Raw genomic sequence first — 24,998 nt, 5'->3', positions numbered from 1 at the left:
CAATCTAAAACTAATCATTTAACCTGCCTCATTTACTCATTCAGCATTGTGTTCACTTATTCATTCATTCAAGAATATCTTTTTAAGACCCTTAAAGTGCCAAGAACTGTGGCAGGTGACTCTGTTTCCACATCATTTAATGAACATAATAAATATACCAGCTATGCCATGCCCTGGTGACTTAGTGGTAAAGAATCTGCCTGCAATGCAGGAAATGCAGGTTCCAACCTTGGGTCAGGAAGATCCCCTGAGGAAGGCAATGGCAACCAACTCTAGTATCCTTGCCAGGAAAACCCCATGGACAGAGGAGCCTGGTGGGCTATGGTCCATGGGGTTGCAAAGAGTGGGACGTGACTGAAGCAATTAAACACACATGCCCTGCCTACCTCTCAAGGCTTCTGAAAGCACTGCTATAAACTATAAAACAAATAAAAGCATCTGTGTTTGTTTTCACCAATAAGCCACCAAAAAAAGTGCAACAGTTAGTTACCGATACAAAAAATTTAAATATGATTATAACTTACTTTATTTTGGGGGGCTCCAAAATCACTGCAGATGGTGATTGCAGCCATGAAATTAAAAGATGCTTACTCCTTGAAAGGAAAGTTATGACCAACCTAGATAGCATATTAAAAAGCAGAGACATTACTTTGCCAACAAAGGTCCATCTGGTCAAGGCTATGGTTTTTCCAGTGGTCATGTATGGATGTGAGAGTTGGACTGTGAAGAAAGCTGAGCACCAAAGAATTGATGTTTTTGAACTGTGGTGTTGGAGAAGACTCTTGAGAGTCCCTTGGACTGCAAGGAGATCCAACCAGTCCATCCTAAAGGAGATCAGTCCTGGGTGTTCACTGGAAGGTCTGCTGTTGAAGGTGAAACTCCAATACTTTGGCCACCTCATGCGAAGAGTTGACTCATTGGAAAAGACCCTGATGCTGGGAGGGATTGGGGGCAGGAGGAGAAGGGACGACAGAGGACGAGATGGCTGGATGGCATCACCAACTCAATGGACATGAGTTTGGGTAAACTCCGGAAGTTGGTGATGGACAGGGAGGCCTAGCGTGCTGTGATTCATGGGGTCACAAAGAATCAGACACGACTGAGCAGCTGAACTGAACTGATAATTTAGAGGTGATTTCATTTTATATGTCCACTAGCACAAATGTCCTGCTAATTTTCATTCTGGTAAGTGTAATAAAATACTTCCCTCTCCCTATTCTTATTCACTGCTCTCTCAAGGAGAGAAATCAATGATTCAGGCACTATAAGTTTTCTTAATTACATTAAATAAACATACAAAAAATATACCTAGCAATAATCCTGACATATAATCCAACTTTGCTAAACAGAATGCCACTCTGAACTTTCTTTTTTATTATCCTCACAATTTATACACTTCTGATCTGATGGCAGCTTATAACCACAATAAAAGAAGACAGGACCCTAGAGACTTTGCATGAAGAAGAAAGAAGACTTCATTCCGTTCAAAATCTAGGTTGGGATGAAAATACCTCTTTTCACAGCATATTCTAGCCTATCATAACTAAATCAGAACTTGTACCAGTGATAAGAGGGCCTAATAAAGAAACCTAAAATGTGCAGCAATGGCTTAGCAATTAGACAGAAAGCAGTGAGGTATCCAAAGTTAGATCCATTTTATGTAGTGGGGGAAAGCATTTGATAAAATTATTTCCTGTGATAATTTGGGAAGCAGACCATATGCTTCTGAGCACATGGTTTAGGGGAAGAAAACTGAAAGCAAATTTTGGCTATATTTGACAAACATTAAAGGATAAAATAAGCTCAAAGAGAAATGAAAGGAATGGAAACAGTTCAGAAATTTAGGGATTTGCAAGTCAAAAAAGTGACTACTTCTTGAGCTCAAACGTTAAAAGGAGGGATCTCCAAAGACTGCAACAAAATCGTAGTGAATCTTTCCTGTTAGATGAAATGACTGGGGACAAGGAGTGGATTAATTGTGTGAGTTTCTCACCTATTATTCAGACATCTCAAGGCAGCCACTATAAAGCTGACAGACAAACGCACGGGAGTGTGAAGCAATGAAACAAAGCAGACTGTAGAGCTCTGTCTAGAAAAGAACTTCTGGTGTGTTTACCGGCACATGGAGCTTGTTGGAAGCAAATACACCAGAAGCCTACTCTCTGTGAGGGAACTGTGTTGCCAAATAACCATGAGTCTGCATTTAAAAAACTACTGACATTTTGAGACTTGCAACTCTTGGGTCCGCAGTGCTCCATGAGAAAGAAGGTTGCTGAAAAAATCTGTGCAGCTTCCAAGGAGTCCATGTTTCCCTCGACCCACTTCAGAGGTGCCAAAGAGAATAATGGAAAAGAAGGAACATCTCGGAGGGAAGAGCTTGCAGTTATGGAGTACAAGTGGAGTACAACTGCTCTCAAGGCTCAGCACTGAGGCCTCATCCAGGAACACCCACCAGAGGAGAGAGAAGGGGGATTTCATCATTGCTGGGTGTCCTCAGTCTTCCCCTTTCCAAGTAAAAATGTGTGCCATGACTATCCTGCCCCTTTCCACCAGTGTATATCCAATAGAGGTGGGAAGGCCACAATTTTCATTTAAGTTCACAGGTCATCTGATCCCAAAGACTTTCACACAGACCTCATGAAGAGGGCCATGTACTCCATAGAACTTGATGTAGTAACTGGATTGGACTTTGGGTTGTCTCTCCTAAGACTGGGTTGAGATGTCGCATATGTGTGAAAAAAGAGTAGTTGGAAGCTTGATGACTAGAAAGGCAGACAGTGGAGAGACTAAAAGAGCCTACCTAATATTAATGTGTTCCTCTACATTTCCAAGCCCCATGCACCTAAGCGGGATCATGCAATCAGATCATGCCAGTGGAAAGTGAACAAAACGGATTATGTAGCTTCCTTCTTAAACGTTCTCCTGTTCTTTCCTTTTTCCTGCTCTGGTGACTTTGGAGGCTATACCATCCACATGGTGGAGCTACAAGATGGATAAGGGGTATAGTCATTATAGTTAATAATATTATCTTACATACTTGAAAGTTAGCTAGAAGAGTAAATCTCAAATGCTCTCACTACAGAAAGGAAATGGTAGTGATATGTGACGAACGTGTTAGCTAATATTGTGGTAGTAATCATTTTCCAATAAATAAGTATATCAAATGGAAACATACACTTTAAACTTACACAATTTTGTATGTCAGTTATATCTCCATGAAGCTGGAAAAAATGGAAGAGGACACCAGATTCTGTCTGAGGGAGAAAAGTGTATTATATGTATAGAGTCACTAGGATTCAAGGGTTTATATATTATCACAGCAGAACTTAGATTAAATCAACTGATAAATTATACTATATAAACCTCATCTTCATCCTCCTCACAAAGTTTTTAGCAGGACCTCTGCTGATGACTAAGCTTTTTGGTGTGAATGAATGGAGAAGAATGGGTTTGAAAAGGTTCTGTCAGTGTTTGGGTTAAAGTGAGTTGAAAATATTAAGATATTATGTGCAAGCAAAAATGCACGTTGCAATGAGAAACAGCCGATACCTAACTGACACCTAAGTAACCACCTCTTGGCTCCCAATGTTCCTCTCTCTGGATACAAGAGGCAGATTTCAAAACAATCACAATCAGGATATCCTAGCTTCGTCCTGGGCCAGAATTTGAACATACCTGTGTGAACCTCATCTAATGGGGTGGCAAACTTCCCGAAGTGTATTCACTGGGAGTACAAAAGAGGCTTCTAGGAAAACACTCATCCTTAGAAAGGAAAGAGTTGGGCACGACAAAGTTCACCCAACACCAAAGCTTTAATCATTGCAAGGGAAAGGTGTTCTGGGTATTACATGGTATCTTCATTCATTCCTTTCTCTGATCCAGTCTCTAAGCCCTAGGAAGACAAGGGGCAATAAATAAAACCTAAAATTTATTTAATTTAAACTTCTTTTAAGACATTAGGTCTTTGGTAAGACAAAGCTTAAGACATTACAGACTTGATAACCATGTAACAGAGAATAGAACAAACAAAGCATTTCTGGAACTTGGTCACTCTTCCCTCAGCAGAGCTTTGGCCCCCCGAAGCACTCGTTAATTGTGGCCAGAGTAGCAGCTAGCAGTAGCAGGAAGGAGCGACGCCTGCCCAGTGCAGTATCGTTGCTCCAGTTGGAACAGCAGTGTCCAGCAGAGCTGACGGTAGGACCCAGTGGGGGCTATTTGGCTGACTATTTGGCTTGACTATCACCAGACTTTTCATGAGCACTTATGAAACACTGCCTAAAGGCCCTAAGGAATAGTCGGGGTCAGGAAGAGAGGACTTTACCAGCAACTGAATTCTTGGGTAAATCAGTGGCGGGGGCGGAGGAGGGGCTGGGTGGGGGTAGAGCCAGGGAAATCTCACACACGAGGTAGTTTTTTATTGTATAAAGATATCCCAAACTTATTGGCATAATACAAGAACCATTTATTATGTCTCACAAGTCTAGAAGTCACAGCTCTGGTGACCTGGGACGGGCTTGGTTTATCTCCTCTGGGCTCGCTGACGTGTCTGTGGTCAACAAACAGGTCCGTGGTGACTTGCTGAACAAGGTGGCCTTGGCTGAAATGATTCAGCTTTCCTCCACATGTTTCTCACACAACTCCAATGAATTCACCCAATTCACTCAGGCTTGTTCTCATCATGAAGGCAGGATCTGAGATCAAGAGAGCACACCAAAGAGCACAGAACTTGTTGAGGCCTAGGCTTGGACCTGGAACAGTATCAGTTCCACCCAGTATTGTGCATGCATGCGTGCTCAGTCGCTCATTCATGTCCAACTCTTTGTGATCCCATGGAAGGTAGCCTGCTGCACTCCTCTGTCCTTGAGATTTTCCAGGCAAGAATACTGGAGTAGGTTGCTATTTCCTCCTCCAGGGGATCTTCCCAATCCATGGATCGAACCAGTGTCTCCTGCGTTTCCTGCATAGGCAGGCAGATTCTTTACCACTGAATCACCTAGGAAGTGACCCAATATTGTAAATCAAGGCAAATCACAAGCTCAGGTCATATTAAGGGGTGGGGGTACAGATGCTACCTCTTGATGGGAAAATCTGCCAAGTCAATTGAGAGGTGGCAGATCAGCAGATCTGCAGATAGGGAAATGACTGACACCATTTTTACAATCAGTCCACTAAGGCGTTTATCATGATACTGTTTATGTATGGAAGAAACTTAGACTCGCCATAAGTTTCTCGGAACTCTACAGCTGGAAGGGTTTTAGTGACTATTGTTTACTCCAACCTCCTAATTTCAGAGAGAAGAAATATGAGGCTCAAGGAGGTTATGCAATTTAGTTAATTTCTCAAAAGCAAAAAAGGAATAGAAATTACTTCTGATTCAGCTCAGGGCTCTTTGTATCACACTGTACTATCCTCTCTTCCAAGAAGACCTTTAGGATACAGCAAAATTTGGTTTTGTTCTCCATTTTCTTACCCACCACAATTACCATGAAACAGTTCTCTGGCAAAGAACCAACAGCAGCCAGAAAAGATTTTTGACCCGTCAGCCAAGGTCCTCTCCCTGAGGCCGCATCCTGCTCTGCTGGGACCTGCGCTCTGCCCGTGAATCCACTGCCCAAGCCCCATCCCACGGTGAACTTCCATGATCTTAATTATCTGCCCTGTCACATGACTCTCCCTTCCTACAAAACCAGCCTGCCACAGAGGGTCCCAGAATTGGCCCAACAGTGTCTATATTTGCCTCAACATTTTATGCTCTTAATGCTCTTAGAACTAACCTCACAAACAGTTGCTAACCTTAACTTAGGAATTTTTTTCTTCCCATTTTGCATAAGTAGTTATCATTTTGCCTTCCTCAACTGTGGTTTTTCTCCAGCATCTGTATTACAAGACAGAATGTTGAAAGTGCAATACATATTTCCTACTTCATAACATTATAAATTCATTTTACAGACAAGCTATTGGAAACACAACTATCCCAGATAAATGAGGGGGACAGAGGAAGAGAGAAGGTAGAGCTTTCTGGCAACGGAGTCATGATCCCTTACGAGGCGTGAGACTGAGGGAGGGCTATGGGTCAAGTACATCAGGCGCTGTCACACTCCAAGGCAAGCACTCATGGAAACGATTGTTACTGAAGAGGCCTGCTGCCTGTATACAGAGCATAACAATAGGCAGGAATGCGTCCATTTTTAGCCATTTTTATGATTCATCTCTGTTTTTATGGGCATCCCAGCAGAGTTCACCTCATTAGCCATTATAGAGATTTTAATTCTTGAGTTAATCCTGTGTTCAGTCATCAGAATGAATATTAATATCTTTCTAATGTAATTTTTAATTAAATATAGCATCACTATTATAACACCCCAAAGATCTAAATAGAGTTTGAAAGAGAAGACAGACACTATCACAATAAAAATCAGAAAATTCTGCTCACATTCTTTTTGGGAGGCTGATCACCTATGAAGTAATGAGAATAAATTGTGAGATAATGTAGGGCAGATCTAATTAAGATAATGAGCTACGATTATGGACATGATTTTCCAGGGTTAAAGATATTAACAAAAGGCAATATAGGGATGTATTTTAAATATCCTCTTTGGTCTACTTACTTATATTAGCTATGCCTCTTAAAAAGGAAAAGTAATGACCCTGAGTCAGCTGTAGGTGCAGTTTTAACTATTTCACTATTATTGATGTATGTAATACTTCGTCAGATTTTTTAATTTGACTGAAACAGGTTTTTTTATTTTTAAAACCATGGCATTCAACAGAAAAGAGACACTAGGATCAGTATTCTCTCTGCACTTTGAAAGCTATATTATGAAGATATTTTAATTTGGTACATGCAGATTTAAATGGATATTTTTGGAAGGAACTAACTAATTAGCCTGCCTTCAACAGCAGCAGGGGTAGCAAGACAACCAGGGGAAAGGTGTCACTGAGCTTCGTAGGTATTCCTGGATGCCACCTTTTCTCCTCTCCAAAGATAGAATAACAACCACTTAATCCTTGGTCAACAACGATCAATCAACAGAAATCAGTATTTCCTGAGAAGTGTGGAAGTGCTGAAGGAAAGCCCTGGAATGGTCTGATGGCTGAATTACTTGGTGAAGATTAAGCCACTGCACTTTGAAAATGCAGGCACTTGGACTGGTACCCACTAAAGCTAATGGAATTTAATCCAAGGGATATTAGGAGTTTCGCCCCCTAGAGTCAGCCTCACTGGTATGCCATTCACAGTTGCTGTCATTTACATCAAGTAGCATCATATGTGGGCTTACCAGATGGCGATAGTGGAAAAGAACTTGGCCGCCAATGCAGGAGACATAAGACACTTGGGTTCGATCCCAGGATCAGGAAGATACACTGGAGGAGGGCATGACAACCCACTCCAGTATTCTTGCCTGGAGAATTCCATGGGGAGAGGAGCCTGGGGGGCTACAGTCCACAGGGTCACAAAGAGTCAGACACGACTAAAGTGACTTAGCAGAAGCAGCAGCATCATATATATATAGTTGGTCTGTTTTAGACCATGGAGCAAACTCAGCTCATCACCAGTGAGAAAACTGTAACTCTAGTGCTGTGCTGACTGCAGTGCAGTGAACTTCTGGGCTCCATTAACTCCCCAGCTTCCAGAACCCCTCAGAGACAGCCTGTGTGGCTACATCCCTGGCACTTCATTGAAATCTTGAGACCCTAAGGATCTTTGAAAAGAAGTTCGACAAAACAAAAGAATGAATGCCTGAAAGACACAAATAATGCATTTGAAAGAAAAGAAACTCAGTTCCCTGGATTTTTATTGGATCTTGCACTGCTTTCCTTTTCTCTATTATAAATCTTCTCCTTCCCTTTCCATCTCTCTCTCTAAACCATGAACACACATCACTACACCTGTGTGGTACGATGGAAAGAATATTGCTAATAAGTCAAAGGCATACTTTTTCATGTGTGTGTGTGTGTGCACGTGCTCGGTTGTGTCCGACTTTGCAACTCCACAGACTGTAGCCCACCAGGCTCCTCTGTCCGTGGGGATTCTCCAGGCAAGAATACTGAAGTGGGTCATCATTTCCTACTCCAGGAGATCTTTCTGACCCAGGGACTGAACCTACGTCTCTTGCTTCTCTTGCATAAGCAGGCAGATTCTTTACCATTGAGCCATTTGGGAAACTGCTTTTTCTAGTACTGGCGCCAGCTCTACTTTGCTGTGTGGGACTAAGGAAGTCACTTAACCTCTCTGATCTTCCATTTCAACTCTGAAATTTAAAAACCAAAAACAAACAACAGCAACAACAAAAACCACGGTCACTTTGTAGGATGATGTGAGGACTGAATGAGATCATGAAATTTAAGTACGTTTAAAATTATAAACCCTCTAGTCTAAATACACTTAAAACATAGTGTTGTCAATATGTTCCCACTATGTTAGATAATTTGGGAAGCAAAGCAACTGGATGGATAGCTTATAACCAATGACTGATTGACATCGTAACAAAGTAAAATAATGATTTTAAATCATTATTTTAAATGATTATTTTAAAATTTATTTTAAATGCCACCCTGAGAGCACTGGTCTGAGATCTTAGGATCTAGGAAGAGGCTTGACTACAGGGACTGCAACAGAAGTTATGAGATCATCTTTTCCAAAGACTTATAGCCATCAAATATGTTTAGGCAATATAACCCCACTTTTTCCCTTTAATATTTACCCTCATCCTATTAATTTTCTTTTCCTGTCTCATCTCAGAATCCAATTTGAGAGAGTAGAAAGAGTACTGTGGATTTTTGGGCAAAGATACCCGGCTCTGCCACTTAGCCAGTTATTCAACTCTCCAAGCCTTGGGTTTTTCATGTGTAATATGGACTCACAGATATGATGGTATCTACCTTAAATTAAAGGCAAGTAGGATAGGGCTTCCCTGGTTGTCCAGTGGTTGAGAGTCTGCCTGCCAACGCGAGGGACACGGTTCAGTCCCCGGTCTGAACCAGCATGTGGGAGGATCCCACGTGCTGCAGAGCAACCAAGCCAATGCGCCACAACCACTGGGCCTGCGCTCTACAGTCCGAGAGCCGCAGCTGCTCAAGCCCGCGCACCTACCGCGCATGCTCCACAACCAGAGCGCCCAGCACAATGAGAAGCTTGCATATCGCAGCTAGAGATGTTGCTCGCCACAAATTAAAGAAAGCCCTCATGCAGCAGCAAAGACCCGGCACAGTTAAGTGAATAAACTAATTTAATCAAATCTTTGTTTATAAAAGCACTTAAGACATAAATGTCAGTTTTTTCCGACTGTACTCCAATTGTTGAAGATTAGGAACATTAGAGCAAACAGGAACATCTTTAAAAAATCCAAGTGCTGTAATTGGGCTCTCCAACCTCCCTATCTAGACTTGTTCCTTTGAAACTTGGCTTTTATTTACCCTACTCCCATAATTTGGATGACATTATGCACCCCCAGCTGCCTAGCTGCCACCATCCAGTAATTCCATTCCCTTCAAATCTAAGATCAGCTCACCTAATTATTGTTCAGTCTCTCAGTCCTGGCCGACTCTGTGCCCCCATGAATTGCAGCACACCAGGCTTCCCTGTCCTTAACTATCTCCCAGAGTTTGTTCAAACTCATGTCCATTGAGTGAGGCCATCCAACCATTTCATCCTCTGTCACCCCCTTCTCTTCTTGCCCTCAATCTTTCCCAGCATCAGGGTCTTTTCCAATAAATCAGCTCTTTACATCAGGTGACCAAAGTACTGGAGCTTTAGCATCAGTCCTTCCAATGAATATTCACGGTTGATTTCCTTTAGCATTGACTGGTTTGATCTCCTTGCTGTCCAAGGGACTCTCAAGAGTCTTTTCCAGCAAGTGCCACAATTCGAAAGCATCAATTCTTCAACACTCAGCTTTCTTTATGGTCCAGCTCTCACATCTGTACGTGACTACTGGAAAAACCAGACAAAGCTTTGACTATATGGATCTTTGTGGGCAAAGTGGTATCTCTGCTTTTTAACTCACCGTCTAGGTTTGTCATAGCTTTTCTTCCAAGGAGCAAGCGTCTTTTAATTTCCTGGCTGCAGTCACCATCAGCAGTGATTTTAGAGCCCAAGAAAAGAATATCTGTCACTGTTCCCACCTTGTGTGTGTGTTAGTCACTCAGTTGTGTCCAACTCTTTGAGACCCCATGGACTGTAGCCCACCAGGCTCTTCTGTCCATGGGAATTCTCCAGGAAAGAATACTGGAGTGGGTTGCCATGCTCTTCTCCAGGGGATCTTCCCAACCCAAGGATTGAACCCAGGTCTCCTGCACTGCAGGTGAATTCTTTACCGTCTGAGCCACCAGAGAAGCCCAAAGGAAGCCACCAGGAGAGCATATCTGAGGTGGTTGATATTTCTCCTGGAAATCTTGATTCCAGCTTGTGAATCTTCCAGCCTCACATTTCCCATGACGTACTCTGCATGTAAGTTAAATAAGCAGAGTGACAATATACAGCCTTGATGTACTCATTTCCCAATTTTGAACTAGTCCATGGTTCTGTGTACAATTCTAACTGCTGCTTCTTGTGCTGCAAATAGATTTCTCAGAAGGCAAGTAAGATGGTCTGGTATTCCCATCTCTTTAAGAATTTTCCAGGTTTTTGTGATCCACACAGCTTTAGTGTAGTTAATGAAGCAGATTTTTTTTTTAATTCCCTTGCTTTCTCTATGATCCTACTGATGTTGGTAATTAGATCTCTGGTTCCTTTGCCCTTTCTAAATCCAGCTTGTACGTATGGAAGTTCTATTTTCCATGAAATTGAGAGTGACTGGCAGCCCATTAAACTTCCAAGGGATATTTTTCTTGTAAAAGCCACATTCACTGCAGAAGAGATGGGACTGGCAATGCTGCAGAGTGGAAGGAGGAAGCTGCTGCTTCTCCTAAACGTCAGATACAGGTGATGAATGCCTTCCAGGGAGGTACTCTGCCAGCCTTCCTGGCTGCACACCCATCTGCCTTGGAGGTCAATGCCAAGCCATTCCACCCTCTACCTGTCTTCTACACTATAATTAATCAACCCAGATATCACCTAGGATGACAAACACAGGAAGCTCAAAGCTCAACTAATTACCTTCCTTCCTAAACCTGTATACCCTGTCCTAGTAAATTAAACCACCATAACTCTAGTCTGAAATTTAGTTGTTATCATCACACCTTTATGTCCCACAACTCTATCCTGATTCAAATCCTTTTTTCTAGCAATGGCCTCCCAATTAACCTTTCTTTCTCTGGACTTGCTTCCTCCAATTGCTCTCAACAGGACAGACAGAATGGTCTTTCCAAAAAGTGAATGGAATACTTTTACACTTCTGTTCAGAATGTTTACATGCATCCTGCTGGCCCACAGGACAACATCCGAACCTTCAACCTGTCACCCTCAGTGAGCGTTTTCGGCACCCCCTCACCAGTAATTCCCAGCGTCCTCCTCTGCTCTCTGTGCATCTCTGATCCGTTAGACACCTCCAGGTCTGTGAACTCGCCTGCCTCTCAGAATGCCTTTACTTTCCTCCCTCTCAGGTGAACTCCTGCTCCTCTTTAGGTATTTAGCTCAAGGGCACCTCTTTCTGGGCTTGCTCCTATGCCAGCCCTACAGCCACCTCCCCCTTACCCCCTCCCTACTTCCCTTTATCTCTGCTTTGTACAAACCTCTTTTGCACTGAGTGTCCAGTGTGTTTGCAATTATTTGCCAACAAGTCATGGTAACTTTGAAGGAAACAACTACACTTTGGTCACCTCAGTGTCCCCAGCAACTGCTGTGTAGCTGTCCCCTCTTCTGATAATACATATTAAGGCATCCTTCAAGCAAGTTTGTGAGGATTTCACGGTGATGGAAGAAAGCCCTCTGGGGTGCCCATATTTTACTTTGCCCAGCGCTAGTCAAGAAATAGTGGAAAACAGTGTGAAGTAATGGAAATTATAGTTAGTTGTCCAAGTGTCTGAAGTAGTTGTTTATAATTCAAAAAAGTGTTAGGTTATTTACATAAGTCTTGGAATTGTTATTTTCCTATTTCCTTTACTGAATGCCTGAGTTTCCAATCTTTGCCATCCTCCCTTCCTTGCTTCCAAATGGAGACTATTTAATGGTGTGTAGCTGAAGTATGTCTCCATATGTTACAGGGGCTATCAACCTTAGAAATCTTGTTTCAATCAAAATGAATATTTTGCCTCAAGGTATTTCAATATAGCACAACAGTAATACCTGTCATATGCTGACACCACACAAGGTGTTATTATAAAGAAACTATAATTTGGAATTTTTTTAACCACTTCTTTGTGCCTTATTCACATTTCTCCAAAGTTTGACTCCCAAGGTGCTATGCCAATGCTTTTTATTGTTTTCACTGCCATTAAGGCACTTTCATCTGAGAATCATTTCTTCATGACATCAGTTTAGTCTTTCCCATTGAGAAACTTTATTGGGGAATACTCTACAAGAATTAATGGGACACAAAACTACACCCAGGATTTATTCAATTTATATCAAAATATCAAGTCAACAGCATAAAATGTGGGTGTAGAATAATCACTATTTTTCAAAGCCACAAAATTTGTAAACCTTTTAAACCAACTAGAAAAATAAATGCACTCTGTATTCCTTTGACTTCTCTTATTATTTGTATTCACCACCACTACATAAAACAAAGGGGGCTTTCTTCCAGAGAGAAATCCACACACCTAGTGACACCTTATCTTTGACAAAGGAGGCAAGAATAATATACATTGGAGAAAAGACAATCTCTTTAACAAGTGGTGCTGGGAAAACTGGTCAACCACTTGTAAAAGGATGAAAGAACACTTTCTAATACCATACATGAAAATAAACTCAAAATGGATTAAAGATCTAAATGTTAAGACCAGAAACTATAAAACTCCTAGAGGAAAACATAGGCAAAACACTCTCCAACATAAATCACAGCAGGATCCTCTATGACCCACCTACCAGAGTAATGGAAATAAAAGCAAAAATAAACAAATGGGACCTAATTAAACTTAAAAGCTTTTGCACAACGAAGGAAATTATAATCAAGGTGAAAGGACAGCCTTCAGAATGGGAGAAAATAATAGCAAACAAAGCAACTGACAAAGAATTAATTTCAAAAATATACAAGCAGCTCCTGCAGCTCAATGCCAGAAAAATAAATGACCCAAGCAAAAAATGGGCCGAAGAAGTAAACAGACATTTCTCCAAAGAAGACATACAGATGGCTAACAAACACATGAGAAGATGCTCAACATCACTCATTATCAGAGAAATGCAAATCAAAACCACAATGAGGTACAATTTCACGCCAATCAGAATGGATGCCAGCCAAAAGTCTACAAGCAATAAATACTGGAGAGGGTGTGGAGAAAAGGGAACCCTCTTACACTGTTGGTAGGAATGCAAACTAGTGCAGCCACTATGGAGAACAGTGTGGAGATTCCTTAAAAAACTGGAAATACAACTGCCATATGAACCAGCAATCCCACTGCTGGGCATACACACCAGGGAAACCAGAATTGAAAGAAACATATGTACCCCAGTTTTCATCACAGCACTGTTTATAATAGCCAGGACATGGAAGCAACCTAGATGTCCATCAGCAGACAAATGGATAAGAAAGCTGTGGTACATATACACTATGGAATATTACTCAGCTATTAAAAAGAATGCATTTGAATCAGTTCTAATGAGGTGAATGAAACTGGAACCCATTATACAAAGTGAAGTAAGTCAGAAAGAAAAACACCAATTCAGTATACTAACGCATATATATGGAATTTATAAAGATGGTAATGATGACCCTATATGCGAGACAGCAGAAGAGACACAGAAGTACAGAACAGACTTTTGAACTCTGTGGGAGAAGGTGAGGGTGGGATGTTTCGAAAGACCAGCATGTATATTATCTATGGTGAAACAGATCACCAGCCCAGGTGGGATGCATGAGACAAGTGCTCGGGCCTGGTGCACTGGGAGGACCCAGAGGAGTCGGGTGGAGAGGGAGGTGGGAGGGGGGATCGGGATGGGGAATACATGTAACTCTATGGCTGAGTCATACCAATGTATGACAAAACCCACTGAAATGTTGTGAAGTAATTAGCCTCCAACTAATTAAAAAAATAAAATTAAAAGAAAAAAGAAAAAAAAAGATCAATTGTATTTGAGATTTTGCCCATTTAATTAAATTAATTTCTGAGGGTGGCAGAGGGAAGGGAATACTTTCACAGGTATGTGCATAGGTGATGTGTTTGTGTGAGACATTTGTGGTTGTTGCTGCTGTTGTTAGGTATTCCCTCTTATTATATTTTTTGTTGTTGTTGTTGTTTTGTTGCTAAGTTGGGTCTGACTCTTTGTGATCCCATGGACTGTAGTCCACCAGGCTCCTCTGTCCATGCAGTTTTTCAGCTAAGGATACTGGAACGGGTTGCTATTTCCTTCTCCAGGGGAGCTTCCCAACTCAGGGATGCAAGTCTCCTGTCTTGACAGGTGGGTTCTTTACCACTGAGTCACCAGGGAAGCCCTATTATATTTTTATCCCTCTTATTATAATTTTATTAAACTTGCTCTTTACCCTGATTTTTCTGCATTCTGATACAACTTTATGTTGTATTGATAACTATTGATTAAAAATTCATTTACAATGTTTGGTTACAATGGGTAGGTTCTAATCAAAAGAGTACTAATAGGATGGACAATCTTTAGCTTGGATCTCACTTGAAAAATATTAGCTATGGCAGTTCATCCAAACTGTTTCTAACTTTATAGCACGTTAACTTTTATTGAAAATATTCCTTAGCCTTAAAATGCTGCCTCTAATAAGACTATAAAACACTACTTTGTGGAAAATGCTTATATAGTTAAAAACGAAGTTTTCATAACAGTTAATGAAGAATGTACAAAGCCCCCCAGACTGTTAAAGAGCAAAGAAAGGGAAAAGCTGACTCCAATGTTCAGGTGTCCCTGAATCAACTAAAACTGGATGTATGTTGGAACCAGAGATTCCCAGAGGCCTTCAGCCATTTTCATGTGAAAATTTAAATTGATTGCTGATCCTTCAGCTCCATCAGCAGTGAAGGATTTTATCTTTCTTTTTTCCCTTTTTTTTTTTGGTAGGAAAAAATTTAAAGAGATAATACTTCCTAATGAAATAAAGTATTTTTCAAATACTCTATTTTCAGAGACAAAGTGAAAGGAAAGGAGAAGAACATTGCAAGAAGACTCAGACATGGTATACATCCTGGTTCAGGCCTCTGCTAGGGCAGTCTGCTATTTTATTTCTCGCCCAGGGACAGAGGAGCCTGGTGGGCTGCCATCTATGGGGTTGCACAGAGTCCGACACGACTGACGTGACTCAGCAGCAGCAGCAGCATAGGTAATTTACAGTGTTAGTTTCAGGTGTTCAACACAGCAAATCTGAAGACACAGCACTGTGTGTATGTGTTAATCCCAATCTCCTATTTTACCCCTCCTCCCAGCCCATCTTCCCCTTTGGTAACCGTAAGTTTGTTCTCTATGTCTGTGAATCTCTGTTTTGGAAATAAGTTCATTCATATCTTTTTTATTTAGATTCCACATACAAGTCATACCATACGCTACTTATCTTTCTTTGTCTGGCTTACTTCATTTAATATGATAATCTCTAAGTCCACTCATGTTGCTGCAACTGGCATTATTTTATCCTTCTTTATGGCTGAGTAGTACTTCCTTATATACCACATCTTCTCTATTCATTCATCATCAGACATTTAAGCTGCTTACACGTCCTGGCTATTGTAAACAGCGCTTTCCCTTTTCTCTCTACTCTCTCCAGCACTTACTGTTTGCGGACTTCTGATGGCTAAGACAAGCTACTTAGTACAAAGTTTTATATCAGTTTTCAGGTGGGATCTCACAGGAATGCCTGTTACACAAGGAGATCCCAGCCCAGAACTACTACAGTTAAGATCTTCTATAATGAATACCATTTCAATCAGGTTTCTGTAGAACAGAATTATTTCTGTGTACCACCAATTTGTGGATCTGACTTGGCAAATATCTAAAATAAACCTACTTAACAAATGGTATCCCTGATCCCTGAACACATAAAAGGGCTTCTCTATCATACCTACATACCAACTTGTCTGAACTATACAATTTAGAACTCAATTTTACTTCTGTGAACTGATTCCCGTATGCCATTATAGTCTTTGGAATTAAAAACGAAAATGGATGCTTGAGAGAGAAATAGCTTTGGGTAAACTTCAATCACTGTGTTTAGCATAGATAAGAAAGAAGTTTCCATGTGCACCCAGACGTACTCTTCACTCCCATCCCATTACACAGAGTTCTACACTTTTGGCTTTATCCATGCTCATTGCAACCCCAGAGTACTGCCAAAGCCAGCAGGTCATTCTGACCTGGCTCTGTCAGCTCTCTTCACTCATGACTCATCACTTTTCTGCCAAACAGATACCAGAATTTAGTCCTAGGGCTCAGTACCCTTTCTCTCAAGGCTGACTTGGAAAAAAAATATCTAATTAACCATTGCTTTTGATAATAGCAGACTTGGTAATCAATACCAATTTTTTCACTGAAGACAAATTTGAAAATGCTGGATGAAATAATTTTAAAACAGCTTCTTAAAAGTGCCAAAGAGCTAACAAGAGAGTGGGAACTACCCGGGCCAAAGAGGAGAGATGGAGAGTTGGCGGGCTGCTTTTTCCTGTTAACATGTGTCAGCCTGGAAGGGACAACTGAGATGCCAAGTTGCACAACGAGCAGCAGTGCACACAGTTAGAGGGCCAGGCAGGCAATAGTAAGAGCCCAAGACCCATTAAGGTTAGGAAACTTGGTAAACCACACTCTACTTTAGGCTGGGATCTCACATGTCTCCACCCTTAGGAAATAGGGGAATCCCAAAGAAATAAAAATGTCATCATTCACAGACAATATAATTGAGAATGTAGAGAATTAAGAATATACAAATAAGTTATTAGAATTAATAAGTGAAATTAATAATGTCACTGGTTATCAGATGAAAATCAGCTGTATTTCTCCGTGCTGGTGTGAAACACTGCAAAATGAAGTTTTTGAAACAATGTCATCTACAATAGGATCTACAAGTCAAACACTTAGAAACAATTGTTTTAAAAGACATGTAAGACTTCTACACAGAAAAAAATATTATTGAAAGAAATTAAGAATCTAATAAAAGGGTGTACCATATCTATTTTCAATGCAACTCCAAACAAAATTATAGCAGTGTGCATTTGTGATGACTGACACTCAAGTTTTTATAAAATGCAACAGACCAAAAACAAATAAGATAAGCGCAAAGAAGACAAAACTGGAGGATTTACTCCACCAATTATCAGAGCTTATTAGAAAGCTCTAGGAAGTAAGCCACTGTGCTACAGATACAATAATAGACACATAGCTCAATGGAAGGGTAAAGAGTTCAGGAAAAAAAATATACATATATGATCACTAGATTTATGAAAATTGTGGCACTGTAAGGCAGTAGGAAATGGTCATATTTTCAAAAGATGGTGCTGAGTCAATTGGATATCCATATGAAAAACAATGAAACTTGACCCTCACTTCACATCATACCAAAAAAATCAATTTCAGGTGGATTGTAGATCTAAATGTGAAAGGTGAAACCATCAAGCATCTCAAAGATAACATAGGAAAACAACTTTGTGACCTTGAGGTAGGTGAAGATTTATTTAACAACACTAACCATAAAGGGAAGATTGATACACTGGACTTCAATAAAATTAACTATTTCTGCTTACCAAAAGACATCACTAACAGTGAAAAGGCAAGACACATAAGAGAACATACTTGAAACACCAGTAACGGACAAAGGGCTGGTATCCAGAAGCATAAGGAATGCCTATAAGTCAATATACCTTTCAGATGGACAGATGACTTGAAGAGACACTTAACAGAATACCCAAATGGCCAGTAAACCTATGAATATATGCTCAACTTTTTAATAATCAGAGAAGTGCAAGTTAAAACCACAATGGCATATCACTACACACCCGACAGAATGCACAATATTCAAAAGACTAAAATACTGACAATACCAAGTGCTTACAAAAATGAGAGCAACCATAACTTTTATACATTGGCTGTAGAAATGTGATCTGACAGAGCAGTTCTGAAAACTCTTTGACATTATCTATTAAAGCTGCACATATACATATGACCCAGAAAAACCACTCCTAAGTGTATATCCAACAGAAATCTGAGCACATGGATACCAAAAAAAACTTGTACAGGATACTTATAGAAACATTCTTAATTACCAGGAATAGGAAAATAGTAAAAAAAAAAAAAAAAAATCCATCAACAATAGAATGGACAAATGGTATAGTTATGCAATGAAATATACTTATCCTTTGTTGAATGATTTTAATTCGGTCCTGCAAACAGTGCCACTACTGACTCATCACTAATTCCAGTGTGTGGAGGGGGTTTTCCCACATCACCAAGCAATTCTCAGACACCACCTGGGTGTTTTACAATTTGACTCAATTCTGACACTACTAACCCGGGGACAGCACCATGTCCCACAGGTTAAGGACTCAGTCCCACAAGACTGCACCACTCCCTGGCTTCCATCATCCCCTGTGCTTCTGACTAGCTATAGATTGAAGGACGTTTTCAATAACACCTTCCTTAGGTTCAGTTACTTATTAGAGTGGCTGACAGAACTCGGAGAAACATTTTATTTGCTAGATTAATAGTTTATTATCAAAGGATATAACTCAAGAATAGTCAAATGGAAAAACTGCATACAACACAGTGGGGGGAAACGGGACAGTGCTTCCATACCCTCTCAGAGTGCTACTCTTGCCCAGTCTCCACATGTTCACCAACCCAGAAACTCTCCCAATGCTGTACTTTTGGGGTTTTTATGGAGAAAGAGCAATATTGCATAGGACCCTGGAATGTTAGGTCCATGAATCAAGGCAAATTGGAAGTGGTCAAACAGGAGATGGCAAGCGTGAATGGTGACATTTTAGGAATCAGTGAACTAAAATGGACTGGAATGGGTGAATTTAAACAGATGACCATTATATCTACTACTGTGGGCAAGAATCCCTTAAAAGAAATGGAGTAGCCATCACAGTTAACAAAAGAGGCCAAAATGCAGTACTTGGATGCAATCTCAAAAACAACAGAATGATCTCTGTTCGTTTCCAAAGCAAACCATTCAATATCACAGTAATCCAAGTCTATCCCTGACCAGTAACACTGAAGAAGCTGAAGTTAAATGGTTCTATGAAGACCTACAACACCTTTAGAACTAACACCCAAAAAAGATATTCTTTACATTATAGGGAACTGGAATGCAAAATTAGGTAGTCAAGAAACACCTGGAGTAACAGGCAAATTTGGCCTTGGAGTACAGGATGGAGCAGGGAAAAGGCTGATAGAGTTTTGCCAAGGGAACGCACTAGTCATAGCAAACACCCTCTTCCAACAACACAAGAGAAGACTCTACAATTTCGGTCAATACCGAAATCAGATTGATTACATTCTTTGCAACCAAAGATGGAGAAGCTCTATACAGTCAGCAGAAACAAGACTGGGAGCTGACTGTGGCTCAGATCATGAAATCCTTATTACCAAATTCAAACTTAAATAGAAGAAAGTAGGGAAAACCACTAGACCATTCAGGTATGACCTAAGTCAAAACCCTTACAATTATACAGTGGCAGTGAGAAAAAGATTTAAGGGACTAGCTCTGATAGACAGAGTGCCTGATGAACTATGGACGGATGTTCGTGACATTGTACAGGAGAGAGGGATTAAAAGCATCTCCAAGAAAAAGAAATGCAAAAAAGCAGAATGGCTGTCTGAGGAGGTCTTACAAATAGCTGTGAAAAGAAGAGAAGAGAAAAGCAAAGGAGAAAATGAAAGATATACCCATTTGAATGCAGAGTTCAAAAGAATAGCAAGGAGAGATTTTTAAAAAAGACTTCCTCAGTGATCAGTGCAAAGAAATAGAGGAAAACAATAGAATGGGAAAGACTAGAGATATCATCAAGAAAATTAGAGATACCAAGGGAACTTTTCTTGCAAAGATGGGCTCAATAAAGGACAGAAATGGTTTGGACCTAACAGAAGCAGAAGATATTAAGAAAAGGTGGCAAGAATACACAGAAGAACTGTACAAAAAAGATCTTCACGATGCAGATAATCACAATGGTATGGTCACTGACTTAGAGCCAGACATCCTGGAATGTGAAGTGAAGGAGGCCTTAGGAAGCATCACTATGAACAAAGCTAGTGGAGGTGATGGAATTCCAGTTGAGCTATTTCAAATCCTAAAAGATGATGCTGTGAAAGTGTTGCACTCAATATGCCAGCAAATTTGAAAACTCAGCAGTGGCCACAGGACTGGAAAAGGTCAGTTTTCATTCCAACCCCAAAGAATGCTCAAACTACCGCACAATTGCACTCATCTCACATGCTAGTAAAGTAATGCTCAAAATTCAAGCTAGGCTTCAGCAATACGTGAACCATGAACTTCCAGATGTTCAAGCTGGTTTTAGAAAAGGCAGAGGAACTAGATATCAAATTGCCAACATCCTCTGGATCATTAAGCAAGAGAGTTCCAGAAAAACATCTGCTTTATTGACTATACCAAAGCCTTTGACTGTGTGGATTACAGTAAACTATGGAAAATTCTGAAAGAGATGAGAATACCAGATCACCTGACCTGACTCTTGAGAAATCTGTATGCAGGTCAGGAAGCAACAGTTAGAACTGGACATGGAACAACAGACTGGTTCCAAATAGGAAAAGGAGTACGTCAAGGCTGTATATTGTCACCATGCTTATTTAATTTATATGCAGTGTACATCATGAGAAATGCTGGGCTGGAGGAAGCACAAGTTGGAATCAAGATTGCCAGGAGAAATAGCAAAAACCTCAGATATGCAGATGACACCACCCTTATGGCAGAAAGCAAAGAAGAACTAAAGAGCCTCCTGATGAAAGTGAAAGAGGAGAGTGAAATAGTTGGCTTAAAGCTCAACATTCAGAAAACTAAGATCATGGCATCCAGTCCCATCACTTCATGGCAAATAGATGGAGAAACAGTGGAAACAGTGGCTGACTTTATTTGGGGGGGCTCCAAAATCACTGCAGATAGTGAGTGCAGCCATGAAATTAAAAGACTCCTTGGAAGGAAAGTTATGACCAACCTAGACAGTATATTGAAAAGCAGAGACGTTACTTTGCCAACAAAGGTCCGTCTAGTCAAGGCTACGGTTTTCCAGTAGTCATGTATGGATGTGAGAATTGGACTATAAAGAAAGCTGAGCGCCAAAGAATTGATGCTTTTGAACTGTGGTGTTGGAGAAGACTCTTGAGAGTCCCTTGGAGTGCAAGGAGATCCAACCAGTCCATCCTAAAGGAGATCAGTCCTGGGTGTTCAATGGAAGGACTGTTGTTGAAGCTGAAACTCCAATACTTTGGCCACCTGATGCAAAGAGCTGACTCATTTGAAAAGACCCTAATGCTGGGAAAGATTGAAGGCAGGAGGAGAAGGGGATGACAGAGGATGAGATGGTTGGATGGCATTACCGACTCAATGGACATGGATTTGGGTAAACTCTGGGAATTAGGGATGGACAGGGAGGCCTGGCATGCTGCAATCCATGAGGTCGCAAGGAGTCGGACACAACTGAGCAACTGAACTGAACTGACTGATGGAGACTTCATTACACAGGCACGAGTGATTAAATCATTGACCACTGGCAATCTATTCAACCTCTGGCCCTTACCCCCTCTCAATGGGTTGGAACATTCCAATTCTGCAATCACATGGTTGGTTCTCCTGACAACCAGGCCTCATCCTTAGGTGAGATCAAAAATCACATCATTAACATTACAAAAAACACCTTTATGACTCTCAGTTTAGGAAGTTCCCACAGTTTTAAGAGCTATGTATGTGCCAGGAGCAGTAAAAGAAGGCCAAATGTATATTTCTTGTTATAAATCACAATACCACAGCTACTAAAGCAAGAACAGTCAATAAAAAATATTTCCATTAGTGTTAACAGAAAAAAACTAACGCATTTTATTCCAATCATATAGGCCCAAATAATATTCACAGATAGAATATGTATCCAATGAAAACAAGTTTGTATAAGTGAAAAAACATAGTTAAAAAGTAGTCTGCACATAAAATATAATGTGATATAAGATTTATTTTACTCTTTCTTTTTAATTCTTCTGCACCACTATTTATGTATTTGTTTATTTACTTATTGAAGGATAGTTGGTTTACAATATTGTGTTAGTTTCTGGCATACAGCAAAGTGATTCTCAAATATATTTGTATGTATATACATGTATATATTATTTTTCATATTCTTTTCCATTTGGTTTATTATAAGATTGAATATCATATTGAATATAGATATTGAATATAATTCCCTGTGCTATATAGTAGAACCTTGTTGTTTATTTTATATATAGCAGTTTACATCTGCTAATCCCAAACTCCTAATTTATCCCTCCCCTCTCCCTTTCCCGCTTTAGTAACCACACAATTGGTTTTCTATGTCTGGATTCTGTTTCTATTGTGTAAATAAGTTTATCTGTGTTATATTTTAGACTCTGAGCTTCCCCAGTGGCTCAGACAGTAAAGAATCTGCCTGTAGTGTGGGAGACCTGGGTTCAATCCCTGGGTTGGGAATATCCCCTGGAGTAAGGCATAGCAATCCATCCAGTATTCTTGCTGGAGAAACCCCATGGTCAGAGGAGCCTGGCTGGCTACAGTCCATGGGATCACAAAGAATCAGACATGACTGAGCAACTAAGAACACACATTTTAGATTCCACTTATAAGTGATATCATGGTGTGTGTGTGTTATTATCAGTTGTATCCGATTCTTTGCGACTCCACGGACTGTAGCCCACCAGCCTCCTCTGTCCATGGAATTTTCCAGGCAAGAATACTGGAGTGGGTAGCAATACCCTTCTCCAGGAGATCTTCCTGATCCAGGGATCGAACCCAGGTCTCAGGCATTGCAGGCAGATTCTTTACCATCTGAGTCACCAGGGAAGCCCTATAACATGGTATTCTGAATCATTTTTTATAGCAACCTTTCAACATTTTGGTGGTTATGGTTTTTGCACTCAAACTGCTCTTATAATTAAACAAAGTAGCATACATTAAGCATAGTAAAACAAAATAGAGAACAAAATAAAGGCTAAAATGAGATTTCTTGGAAGCAAATAGAAACACAGCAGTCTAAAGAGTCATGGGAGATATCACTTCTGCCTTCCCTTCATGTCCATTCAAGACAAACACATTTTGGTTTCATGCAAATATGATAGAAATTTAGAATCTGTCCCATATGATATAAATCAAATGTCACATATCACTTCCTATAGCATATTCATTTAGTATGCTTTAGGGTTGAAAAAGTCATTTTACTGAATAAAAAGAAGTCATTTCAAATAAGTGGAATAAATTTTCAAAATCCATTATAATGAAGAGTTGTTAACCAACTAGCCATTAGGTAGGGCAAATCAGAACTACAATGAAAATGAATAAACTATTGCTACGTGCAAGAACATGGATGAGTATCAAAAATATATTGTTGAGGGGTGGGATGAGGTGGTAGATGGGAGGGAGGTGCAAGAGGGAGGGGCATATGTATACCTATGGCTGATTCTTATTGAGGTATGGCAGAAACCAACACAATATTGTAAAGAATTATGCTTCAATCAAAAATAAATTATATATCTATATATACTGCTGAGGCAAAGCCAAATTAAAAAATTATATAAAAAACAAAGATGCAAACTTATCTGTGGTGTTAGAAAACAGATTAAAGGACACATTCGGTGAAGAGAGATGATATCATAACTGGGAAGGGCAAGAGGATGATTTCTGAGTCATGGGCAATATTGTTTTTTTATATAAGTAGTAATAGCCAGGGTATGTTTTAGTGATAATTCATTCAGCTGCAATATTTGTGTTCTCTGCATTTTTCTGTTTGAGTGTCATGCTTCACTAAAAATTTATTTTAAACAATTCTTTAAATATGGTTGAAAATAACAACAAAAATATTAAATACCTAAGGAATAAACTAATAAAAGATATATAAATCCCTTAAACTTGGTTGAGCAAAATAAAAGAAGACCTAAAGAAATAGGGATATCCCTCATATTCAGATGTTAGAAGAATAAATGTTATAAAGACTTAATTCTCCTCAAAATGATGTATAGGCTCAACACAATCTTAATCAAAGAACCAATAGATCGTGTGTGTTGTGCATGTGTGAGTGTGTGTGTGTATGTGTGTGTGTGTGTGTGTGTGTGTGTGTAATTTGACAAACTGATTCTGAGATTTATATAGAAAGGCCAAGGTCTAAGAATTGTCTATATTCTAGACATTCCGAAAGGAAAGAACAAGGTGGGAGGGTTTTTCTCTGCTGGGTATCAACACTTAATATAAAACTAAGATAATGAAAGGATTGTGATGCTGGATTATTGATTATTGAAAACAGCTGATGAAATGGTGCAGAGAGGACAGAAATAGACTTGCGCACATAAAAACACTTCATGACAAAAGCGGCGCTGCAGAGCAGTCAGATGACCATGCTTTTTTATAAATGGTGCTTGGACAACTGGGCAAACATACGGGGAAAACACAACTGGAAACCATTTCACACCAAACAAAAAGCCAGTTTCAAACCTATAATAGACCTTACTGCAAAAGGTAAAATAATACAGCATTTAGATGATAATATAGAATAGCTTCATGACTCTGAGCTAGAAAATGATTTATTAAACAAAGGGAAAAAAAGAAAGAAGAGAAAAGCCACCAAAAATCTTAGGAAATTAGACTGAATTGAATTAACTTCAGTTATTAGTAAAACTGAACTTCAGCTCACCTAAAAACACCATTAAACGAGTGACAGGCAAGCCACATAGTGAAGGAAACACTAACCGTAATACCTATGATCAA

The sequence above is a fragment of the Muntiacus reevesi genome, chromosome 6, assembly GCF_963930625.1.
Source record: "Muntiacus reevesi chromosome 6, mMunRee1.1, whole genome shotgun sequence".
Lineage (NCBI taxonomy): Eukaryota > Metazoa > Chordata > Mammalia > Artiodactyla > Cervidae > Muntiacus > Muntiacus reevesi.
This window is presented reverse-complemented; position numbering follows the sequence as displayed.